At 46.5% G+C, this 9,256-nt stretch overlaps 1 pseudogene across 1 annotated transcript; it reads right to left on the minus strand.

Moving 5' to 3' along the window:
* Nucleotides 1-6,097: 6,097 nt before the first annotated feature.
* Nucleotides 6,098-8,357, minus strand: LOC308655454 (ataxin-1-like; annotated as a pseudogene). The gene has a single exon. The product of its transcript is annotated as an ataxin-1-like (transcript).
* Between the last annotated feature and the right edge of the window lie 899 nt (nucleotides 8,358-9,256).

Raw genomic sequence — 9,256 nt, forward strand, 5'->3', positions numbered from 1 at the left:
TGGTTCTTGGGTCCATCAAAATGCTATTGACTATCTGACTAAAGCATAGACTTTCTTCTTCTCTAAGACATTAATCTAGCTTGGATTAATACCAACTTTATTTCAATAGTATGAAATTTTACTAGAACTTCATTTGCTACCTCCTCCTTTGTGCTATTGTCATACAGCTTACATCTCCATACATCATAAACCGTTCAACACAGTTTCATAATTATTGCTTATATAAATTTTCTTTTAAATCAGATAGAAAATGAAAAGAATTACAAGGGCTGGGGATATAGCTCAGTTAGTATGCACAAGGCCCTGGGTTTAATCCCTAGCACACGAAAAAGAAGAAGAAGAAGAAGAAGAAGAAGAAGAAGAAGAAGAAGAAGAAGAAGAAGAAGAAGAAGAAGAAGAAGAAGAAGAAGAAGAAGAAGAAGAGTTACAAATAGAAATATAATTATATTGTCTTTTATATTTACCTATGTAGTTACCTGTAACAATGTTCTTTTTTTCTTCATATGGAGTAGAGCTGCTACTGCCAACTGCACTTTTATTTCAGTCTGAAAGAATTCCTGGTAGTATATATATATAGATAGATAGATAGATAGAGAGAGAGAGAGAGAGAGAGAGAGAGAATATAGGAATATTCTCCTAGTGAGTTGTTTTTTCATGAACTTTTTTGTTTACTTTAGCAATATTTTAATTCTCCTTCTTTTTTGTTGTATACTTTTGCTTAAGACAAAATTCTTGGTTGACAACTTCATTCTTTCAGCACTTTGAATGTCATTCACTGCCGTCTGGTGTCAATGATTTCCGATGTTAAGTCAGATGTTAACCTCATGTTAATCTTTTTTTTTTTAACAGTACAAATTGATTTATTTAAAACAGTTACAAAAAAGCACAACAAAATAGAGATTATCCTTAGAATTATTAATGCTTTGTTAAAGATCAGGTAGGATTAGAGGGTAAGAAATGGTATTGGGCTGGGGGAGCACCTGACTAGTTCTAAGGCTTTAGATACAATGCAGTTGATTACATATTAATTCAGCCATTACATACTGGGGATAGTAGTTGGGGGATCAGTAATTTATCTACAGGGAACTCCTACACAAATCAGATCCATCCAGACCTCCCCAGTGCCATTCTTATCTATTCCTTAGGACCCTAAATCCACCAGAATGACAAAATTCCCATCCTTTCTCCATCCCATTCCCTATCCATGTATTCTTCCCTCCCCTAAGGTGCTGTGCAAGCTGAGAGCAGACTGCTCTCTGTAGCTGGAACATATACTGTTTTGGCTATAGGGATCCTGGGTGACAAGGAAGTTTGTAGGGGACAATCTTGTTTTAACACTTAAAGTTAGCCATGAGTACTGTCAGTCTCTTCCCCAACACAATCTAGATTATTTTGAATGCAAGTATGAAGCAAGTGAGGGATCAACCCTGCCTTCAGCAATATCAGCAGCTCACTAACCCTCACAGCTTGTAACTACATGCAAACTCCCTGTTTGGGGGTGGGTGTAAAACCACTGTCATCAGCTCTCTTGCGCTCTCTCTCTCTCTCTCTCTCTCTCTCTCTCTCTCTCTCTCTCTCTCTCTCTCTCTCTCTGAAGAACCTAAGTCCCCATGACAGTCAAAGACAGAATAAATACTTGCAAGTTTGACAACAGGTAAAGGCACATGGGCTGCTGCCACATACACTGCAGACAGGAACCCAATTTGGGGCCATCCTTACTGCTGAGTATTTGCAGTGGAATGGCTTTGGGATTACACAGACTTTGAGTTTGCAATCTACTAGGGGAGGATCTAGGCTTAATAGAACTAATAAAACTTTAGTGTGAAAAGTGCATTTATTACTACTGTTCCTGCTGGGGAGGTTCAGCAGGGCAAACTGCACCACCTTTCCTCCTTCTGCCCCAGGCACTGTGCATAGTCTGCAGGTAAGGAGAATGCAGCTGACTCTAGCATCAAGGGCCAGGCTTCTGGTCCAAAGATGGATCCTAGAGTTGAAAGAGCAACAGACAGCTGCAAAGATCCAGACGCTGATTTTATTATTGCATAATGTGGGAGACCTTTCCTACCTCAGGGAAGCTGGAGTATGAAGGGTTCCCAGCAAAGGGGTAATAGGCTCCTGATCAACATCCAATCTAGTAGGGTTCAGTTCTTCAACTGTAGTGTACACTTTTTCCCATCTGGAAAAGTATTGTAGCTTCAGTGTGGTTTAGTAAACTTAGCCCTAGGAGGTCAAGACATCTCCCTAAAACTTGGCCTCTGTCCTACTTACTTTTCTTCTAAGACTGTGGCCTAATCTCCCATGGCCAATTCAGTTAATCCGGTTATCTTTACTCCAATGGACCTGGGTCCTTTCCCAGTCACACCATGTCCACATTCAACTCCAGTGTGATCACTCAACCCTTAAACATGCGTGCTTGTTGCAGGTCTAAATCATACTACCATCCTGTGCTTCCCCTAAATTGCCTCTGATGCCCACTGGTAGAAATAAAACTAAACTCCAAATGGCGGGGCTACTTCATCCAAATCTCCAACCCTTTCCCAGCCCCAGAATCCACATAACTGGAGCTAGATGAACCTTGCTGGGATGCTGGCGCAGCCCCTGATGTGGTTCCCCTTCACTCAGTTTTGAAAACAGGATACAAAATACCACAAAGGAAAGAATTAATACAACAGAAAACACTCGCAGGACCTGCTTGTTTCTCCCTCAAGACAGGCAGATCTTGGAGCCAAGGGGCTCCTGACAGCACTGAAGCACATCCCTTTGGATTCACCAGTCCACCAGCAGCATTTCATAGAATCCCTATTCAACATGACTGTGCTATATAACACTGGCAGAACAAAGTTAAGAATAGAGAGGATGCCTGGATTTAATCTATATGGCTGAAGACATGGGGAGCTACAGAAGGCAGCAGGCAGGAAAGTGAGCAGGCAGCAGTAGCAGCAAAGCAACACATAGCAAACTCCATGGTGTTATGACCAACTGGGACCAAGAGGGCAGAAGGGTCAGTCCAGATCTGCAGGGGCCCCTCCCCTTAGGTACAAGTACTCAGTCTGAACTCCCAGACCCCCTCCCCAAAGAGTACTAATTCTGATAGGGCTGATGATCTAAGACTTAGATTTTTACATTTTATCAGGTTCCCCTTCTGACAAACTGGTATGTAGGTATTTCTGTACAGCGCCAGGGAGTTAACCATCCCTCCTTCCTATCCCTAAACTCTGGGAATGCCCTACCACTTACTAGGGACTGGCTGGTCTCTGTCAACTGCTCATTCCCAAAGAGTCAACAACTTTCCACTAAAATGCTCTAAAACCCATTTCCCATGTTTCTTGCAAATTTAGGCAATTCCTATAAAGAAGAACACACATACCATAGGTTATTCTTATTTCTCATGCCTGGAAAGACTGAACCAGAGGGAAGATGCAAGGGGCAACACCACAGCTCTGACCAAATGATTTAGAGCAGAGCTTCTTTTCCTGGGGGACCATACTTTATGCAAGATACCTCCGCAGTGCAGCAAAATCAAGTATTAACAAATTAAATGCATGGCACGATTATTAGGGAAGCTGCTGATACTACTTCACAGCAAGAGACAGAATCACAGCAGAACGTCAGGGTCCAACATGCCAAAGTCCCAACGATTTTTCTTTCCAGAATTCAGACTGAGAAGTCACAACTAGCCTAAATGCAGAGTGTTTTGACTTAACTTCTTGGCCTGTATGTAGTTAGATCTAGGTTTCCTCCTTAAAGGACGAAGCTCAGTTGGTACCCATGGTGGATGTTTCTTAAGCATCTGTTGTGTGCATGTCACTATTTTCAGTTGATGAGCCTTCCTCTGAGGAAGGATGTTTATGAAAAACACATGCGTACAATAATCTCTAGGAATGAGTTGCTCATGAAACAGCCAGAGATGAGGCCTTCTCCTAAGGCTCTCATCTGACAGGATTCTTGAAGACTCAACCCCACAGGCCCCCACTGTAGGAAACAAGCCAGAAAAAGCAGCATTCTGAGAGAATGGGGGACAGAGAAAGGAAAGGACATGATCTCAAATGCAGTACAAGGTTGGTGTTTGGTTCTGATATGAACCAAAGTACTGTGGTCAGGTCAGCACCCCTTTGGATGGACCCCCAATAGCTCACTGACCAGGTAGCTGCTCCCAAGGAATGAAACAGTGGAGTATAGGGCTTGTAGTAAACAAGCCAGTCTCAATTACTCTGTTCCCCCAGGAGAACAACCTTTAGCACCTGAACACTAAGAACGACTCCATTCTCAGAACTTTCCCTCCCCCCCAGGAGGTAGGTAAGATTATTTATCCCCATTTGGCAGCTGGGGAGGAAGTGAAAGAGCAAGAGGTCATAAGACTTGCCGAAAGCTTCTGACAGAACAGAGCTCAGACCTCAAAAGTTTGGGACTCCTGATGACAGGCCAGGCCTTGGCCAGTCCAGGTACATGTATCAAGGAAATGCCAGGATCACACCCTGGGAGAACTCTAGTTAGAGAGCTGGGTGGACAATACCCTGGGTTGCCTTCAAGAGTCTAATGACCCCCAAAAAACAAACAAAAAGATCACTCACCCCACCTGAAAGTTGGTAGGGGAGCCTAAATCCCATTACCCAGTGGAATCCCACAGTCTAAGCTGATGCTAAAAGTTGTGTGGGGGGGGGGGGAGTGGGCTTAAGACACAGGGAAGCAAATGCAACTATGAAAATATTCCTTGCAGAGGAATACACTACCACAAAAATAAAACATACTTCAGGTAATAAAATGTTACTGAGACTACCCTAGACTCTTAGAGCTGGCAGTGGGAGGTGATGGCCTGGAGATGAGTGAATGCTAGGAGAGGCAGTGGGAAAAGATAGGAGGGGGCCATGTAAAAATATCATAATGGGAATTGCCCAGCCAGGCACCTTTTCCCTGGCCCAAGGCATGGTTCCCACTACACTGTCTGGCAGTGGGAGAGGAAGGGACATGATTTTGAGTTTTTAAAAACAAAGATTATAGCTCATAGGGAAACCAGAGACCCCTACACACCAAAAACTAGAGGATTGGTTAGACTGGACAAAGCCAATTTTGCAGAAGAGGAAAGGCAATGCAGCTACAAATGAGGTCCAGGTCAAGACACCATGCAGAGATTAGGGCAGCAAAAAGGTGGGGTCAGCGCAGGCACTTAGGCACAACATAGACAACAGAGGGGTGCCTGGGGAAAAGGGTTCACTGGTTCTTCCCAAAGTTACCAATACCAACTAGAGACTCAATGAAATCTCAAAGCAAGTCTGGCATATTGAATAAGGGGTGCTTTGTTAAGTCAGCTACCTTTCCAGAAGCCCTGCCTAGAGCTGCATCATCTGGTTGTCAGGTCCTTCTCCTGAAGTTCCCCGGGTGGGTCGTGGCAAGGCAGTACTTTACTCCAAACCCTGTAGGGTCCGCTCTCCCCTGGCCCCTAAACTGCTAGAAGCCTTGTAGGAGGGATAGTGAGGAGACATGGGAAAAGGGCTGAAGCAGAGGATCAAGCAGAGTCCTGTAGATGAGAGTGTTCCTCCCCCACAAACCCAGCCATAGACATCTGTAACAAAATCACCCTTTAAAGTGCACATCTCTCACAAGATGGGTTCTGGGTGGGAACCCTCTTATTTCCAACCATGGGGCCTCCTGCCCTCCCACTAAAAAAGAAAAAAAAAACTTCAGACAGTTTTACTGCTACTATAAGCTGTGGATCATCATTTTTGGCTCTTTCTTTGCTCCCTCCCTCTGCCACCTGCTCCCAAAGCCTGTACTTTCCCTTGCAGGAGCTAGGAGTGGGGAGAAAAGAACAGGGAGGCCCTGACTTTGGAATGTTTCTTATCCTGTGTGCACCCCCTTCCTTCCTTGCCCCAGGCCTGCTGCTCCCCATCATAGTACCCCCTGGGGCTATCCTGAAAGAATGCCAACGGGTAATGAGCAGCATATCCTGCCTCTGGAGGCTGCCTTCACACTTCCCCTTACCCCCAAAATCTCACTGCCAAGAGAGCCATTCCCTGCTCGGCATGTGCAAATCCTCTGGCTGCTCATCTTGAGGTTCACCTCTGGGGTTAAAGTCCCAGTCCTGGTCTGGGAAAGAGGTTCAGTTTCCTGCATTAGAGCGCCCTTCAATGGACAGCTTTACCTCCTGTGGAATAAAAGAGGGACGGAGCAGAGCAGCCCGTGCCTCCTCCCCTTGCATGCTGTATCTTTGGAAGTTCGGGGCTGGCCAGCAGGTCTGAGCACCAGGCTCAGACTGGGAGGGCTCTACTGCATGGGAGCCCTCTCCTGTAGGCTGGTTCTTCCCCTCACTATCACATAGGTCTCTGGGTCCCAAGACTGTCCTCTCAGGCCTTTCTTGGGGTGGACCCAGCTGGCCTGGGGGAGCACAGCTGGCCTGAGAAATTGAGTTACTGTTCAAGCTCTGTAAACTGATAGAGATGCAGACATCTCCCACCTGTAGCCAATGACAGGGCAAAGAGAAGAGTTGTGCAGTCCGCCCAGGGCTGCAGGAGAACCAACCCTGGCCATACACAAAGAAGGGGTGTTCAGGGGGCACCTCGATGCTCACTTTGCTCTGCTGCTCGCCAACCACAAAATGTAGCATGACAAATCCAGGCCACTGGCTCTCCTGAATGTCCACAACCGTGCTAGAGTCAATCTTCAGCCCCCCACTCACTCGGCACTGCGCACAAAATCTTGGGTCTGGAGGTCCTCCACCCGCTTCAGCTCCCCTGTAGCCAGCTGGATGATGGCGCCTTTCATGAAATGGGAGGGCAAGTGGGAGGAGGTAATAGGGGGTGGCGTTGGCTCCTTGTCTGGGAAGGTGGCTCTGGTCTGCACGTCCAGACTTGATGCCACCAGGATCTCCGAGCCCACAGGCAGCAGGCCTGGGTCAGTTCCAGTGGGCGCCAGGTTGCCATTGGCTACAACCATTGCTTTGGGTAAAGGTCTATGTTTCACCGGTTCCTGATGGGACTGAGGGTAGAACCCACGGGACTGGTTTTTCTCTGCCAGTTCTGCAGGGTTCCTGGCTGACCCTCGTCCTTCAGCCTGATGGTTGGGGGTATGATGGGACAGGTTGAGGGGGCTGGGTTCATCCTTCCTCTGAGCTGCCACCACACGATAGTCCTGAGAAGCTAAAGCGCCAACCACCCGCTGGACTTCAAGGTCCCTGTCTGGGGTCCCTCGGTGTGCCGGCACTGCCACCTCCACCTGCGGAGTCTGAGAACCTGAAAACAACTGTCCATCCACCACACATTCTACCACGGGCACCAATCCTTGGCCTTCACCCTTACTGCTGGGAGAGTCAAGGCTTCACTTTCCCGTCTGACTAATTTCGCTCTCGCTGTCTCTGTCCTCCATTGGCAGCAGCTGCTTCCAGAGCAGACTGGCCCTCCTGAGGGGTAAGAACTGGGCTCGTGCCTGCTGGAGGGTTTTCATGCAAGGGATGGCCAGCAGGTAGTCTAGACATCTGGTAATAAATGGGCATCCGTCCTGGAGCCAGGTCCAGTGGCTGAGTACTCGAGTGATGTGGCAATTGCCCAGACAGAGAGGTTGCAGAGGGGGCTTTGTTAAACGAGTGGGCCGGGGATGAAGCCTGTGGGGGAGGGGTGGCTTCTTCTGCCAGGAGTGAGGCCTATGGCACAAAGTGTGGAAGGTGAGAGGTGGTAAGACTGGCAGAAGGAGAAAGGAGGGGACTCGGTAGGAAATTAGGTGGCACAGCATAGGGAAGGCTATAAGGAGACCCGATAAACTGCAGTGAGGTGGATGGGAGCTGAGCAGAGTGGATTGGGGGATAGTGGATTCCTGGATGCTGAATCAGTGAAGACGCTACATTAATCGTGGGGGGCAAGGGGCTCATGTTCACCACAGATGGGAGGCCAGTCGGTGAGAAGGTGGCAGGTGGCACAGCCACCTTATACAGCATGCCATCCTGGTCCACCGTCAGACCAGTGATGGCCTCAGCTCCATCACCCCCCAGGCTGACTCTGGCTCCAGCCTGGCTCTGCCCAGCCACCACAACCCCTCGGGACCATTCAGAAGCATCACTAGAGGGTGTGTGGTTTGTGGAGCAGCTGGTCGTTCTCCCCATATCCTCGCTGGTCACGGGGAGGCCTCGTTTCTTTGGTGGAAGGCATTCCTGACTCCTCTCATGAACAGGTTTCATATTGCTTTGTGGTGTTCCTGGAGTCTGGAAGGGGTTGGCTTGCTCCTTGGGGCATCAGAAGTGGCTTCTCTGTAGCTTCCCTGCACCCCTCTCTGCTGCTGGCTGGGGTGCCCACATCTGAGCTTCTGTTGGTGCTTCTGAGCAGCTGTATTAAGTGTCCTCCCGGCTGCCTTGGAAGCCGGCCCATCTCACAGCGCTCTGCAAACGTGGCCGCCGCCATCCCCGCCCCGGAGCCGCCCCACACCCAGCACCCCCCAGCTGGGCGCCCGGAGATGGCCCTCATGTTAATCTTAACTATTATGTATTACAAGTTGTTTTTCTGTTGGTACTTTCAATATTCTGTCTTTATCTTTGACTTCCAGTATCTTGTTTGTGATGTGCTTAGATATCTTTGAATTTATCCTACCAGAAGTTTGTAGAGTTTCTTGAATGAGCAAATTAACATTTTTCATAAACTTTTAGACGTTTTCATTCATTACTTTTTCAAACATTTTTCTACTCGTTTCTTTCTTCCCATATTCATATGTTGGTACACTTGATGGAGACACACAAATCTCTGATTCTGCTCATTTTTTTCTTTCCTTCTGTTCCTCAGACTGAATAATCTCCATTGACCTATCTTTAAGTTTGCTGATTCTTTCTTTTACCAACTCAAATCTACTTTGAGTCTCTCTAGTGACTTTTCATATTAATTATTATACTTTTCAACTCTAGGATTTATTCCTATTTGGTTCCTTTTTATAATTTCTGTCTCTTATTGATACTCTCTGTTGAGACAATATTGCTATATTTTCTCTTAATTCTTTAGGCATAGTTTTTGTTGTTTTTTTTTTTTCAGTTCTTTGAACAGGTCTATAAAAGCTAATTTAAATTTGTTGTTTAATAAATCCAGTAAGTGGGATTTCTTCTGGGAGAATTCCTTTATCTGATTTTTCCCATAATATCACATTTCTTTCATTCTTCTCTTTTATTCTTCTTTTTTCCTAATTTTTGGTTGAAAATTGAATATTCTAAACAATATAATGTGTCCAAAAATCATGTTCTTCCATCCACTCTGTTTGTTGATATTGCTACTGTTATTTGATTAATGAA

Source organism: Spermophilus citellus (assembly GCF_964194105.1).
Source record: "Spermophilus citellus genome assembly, chromosome: 9".
Classification (NCBI taxonomy): domain Eukaryota; kingdom Metazoa; phylum Chordata; class Mammalia; order Rodentia; family Sciuridae; genus Spermophilus; species Spermophilus citellus.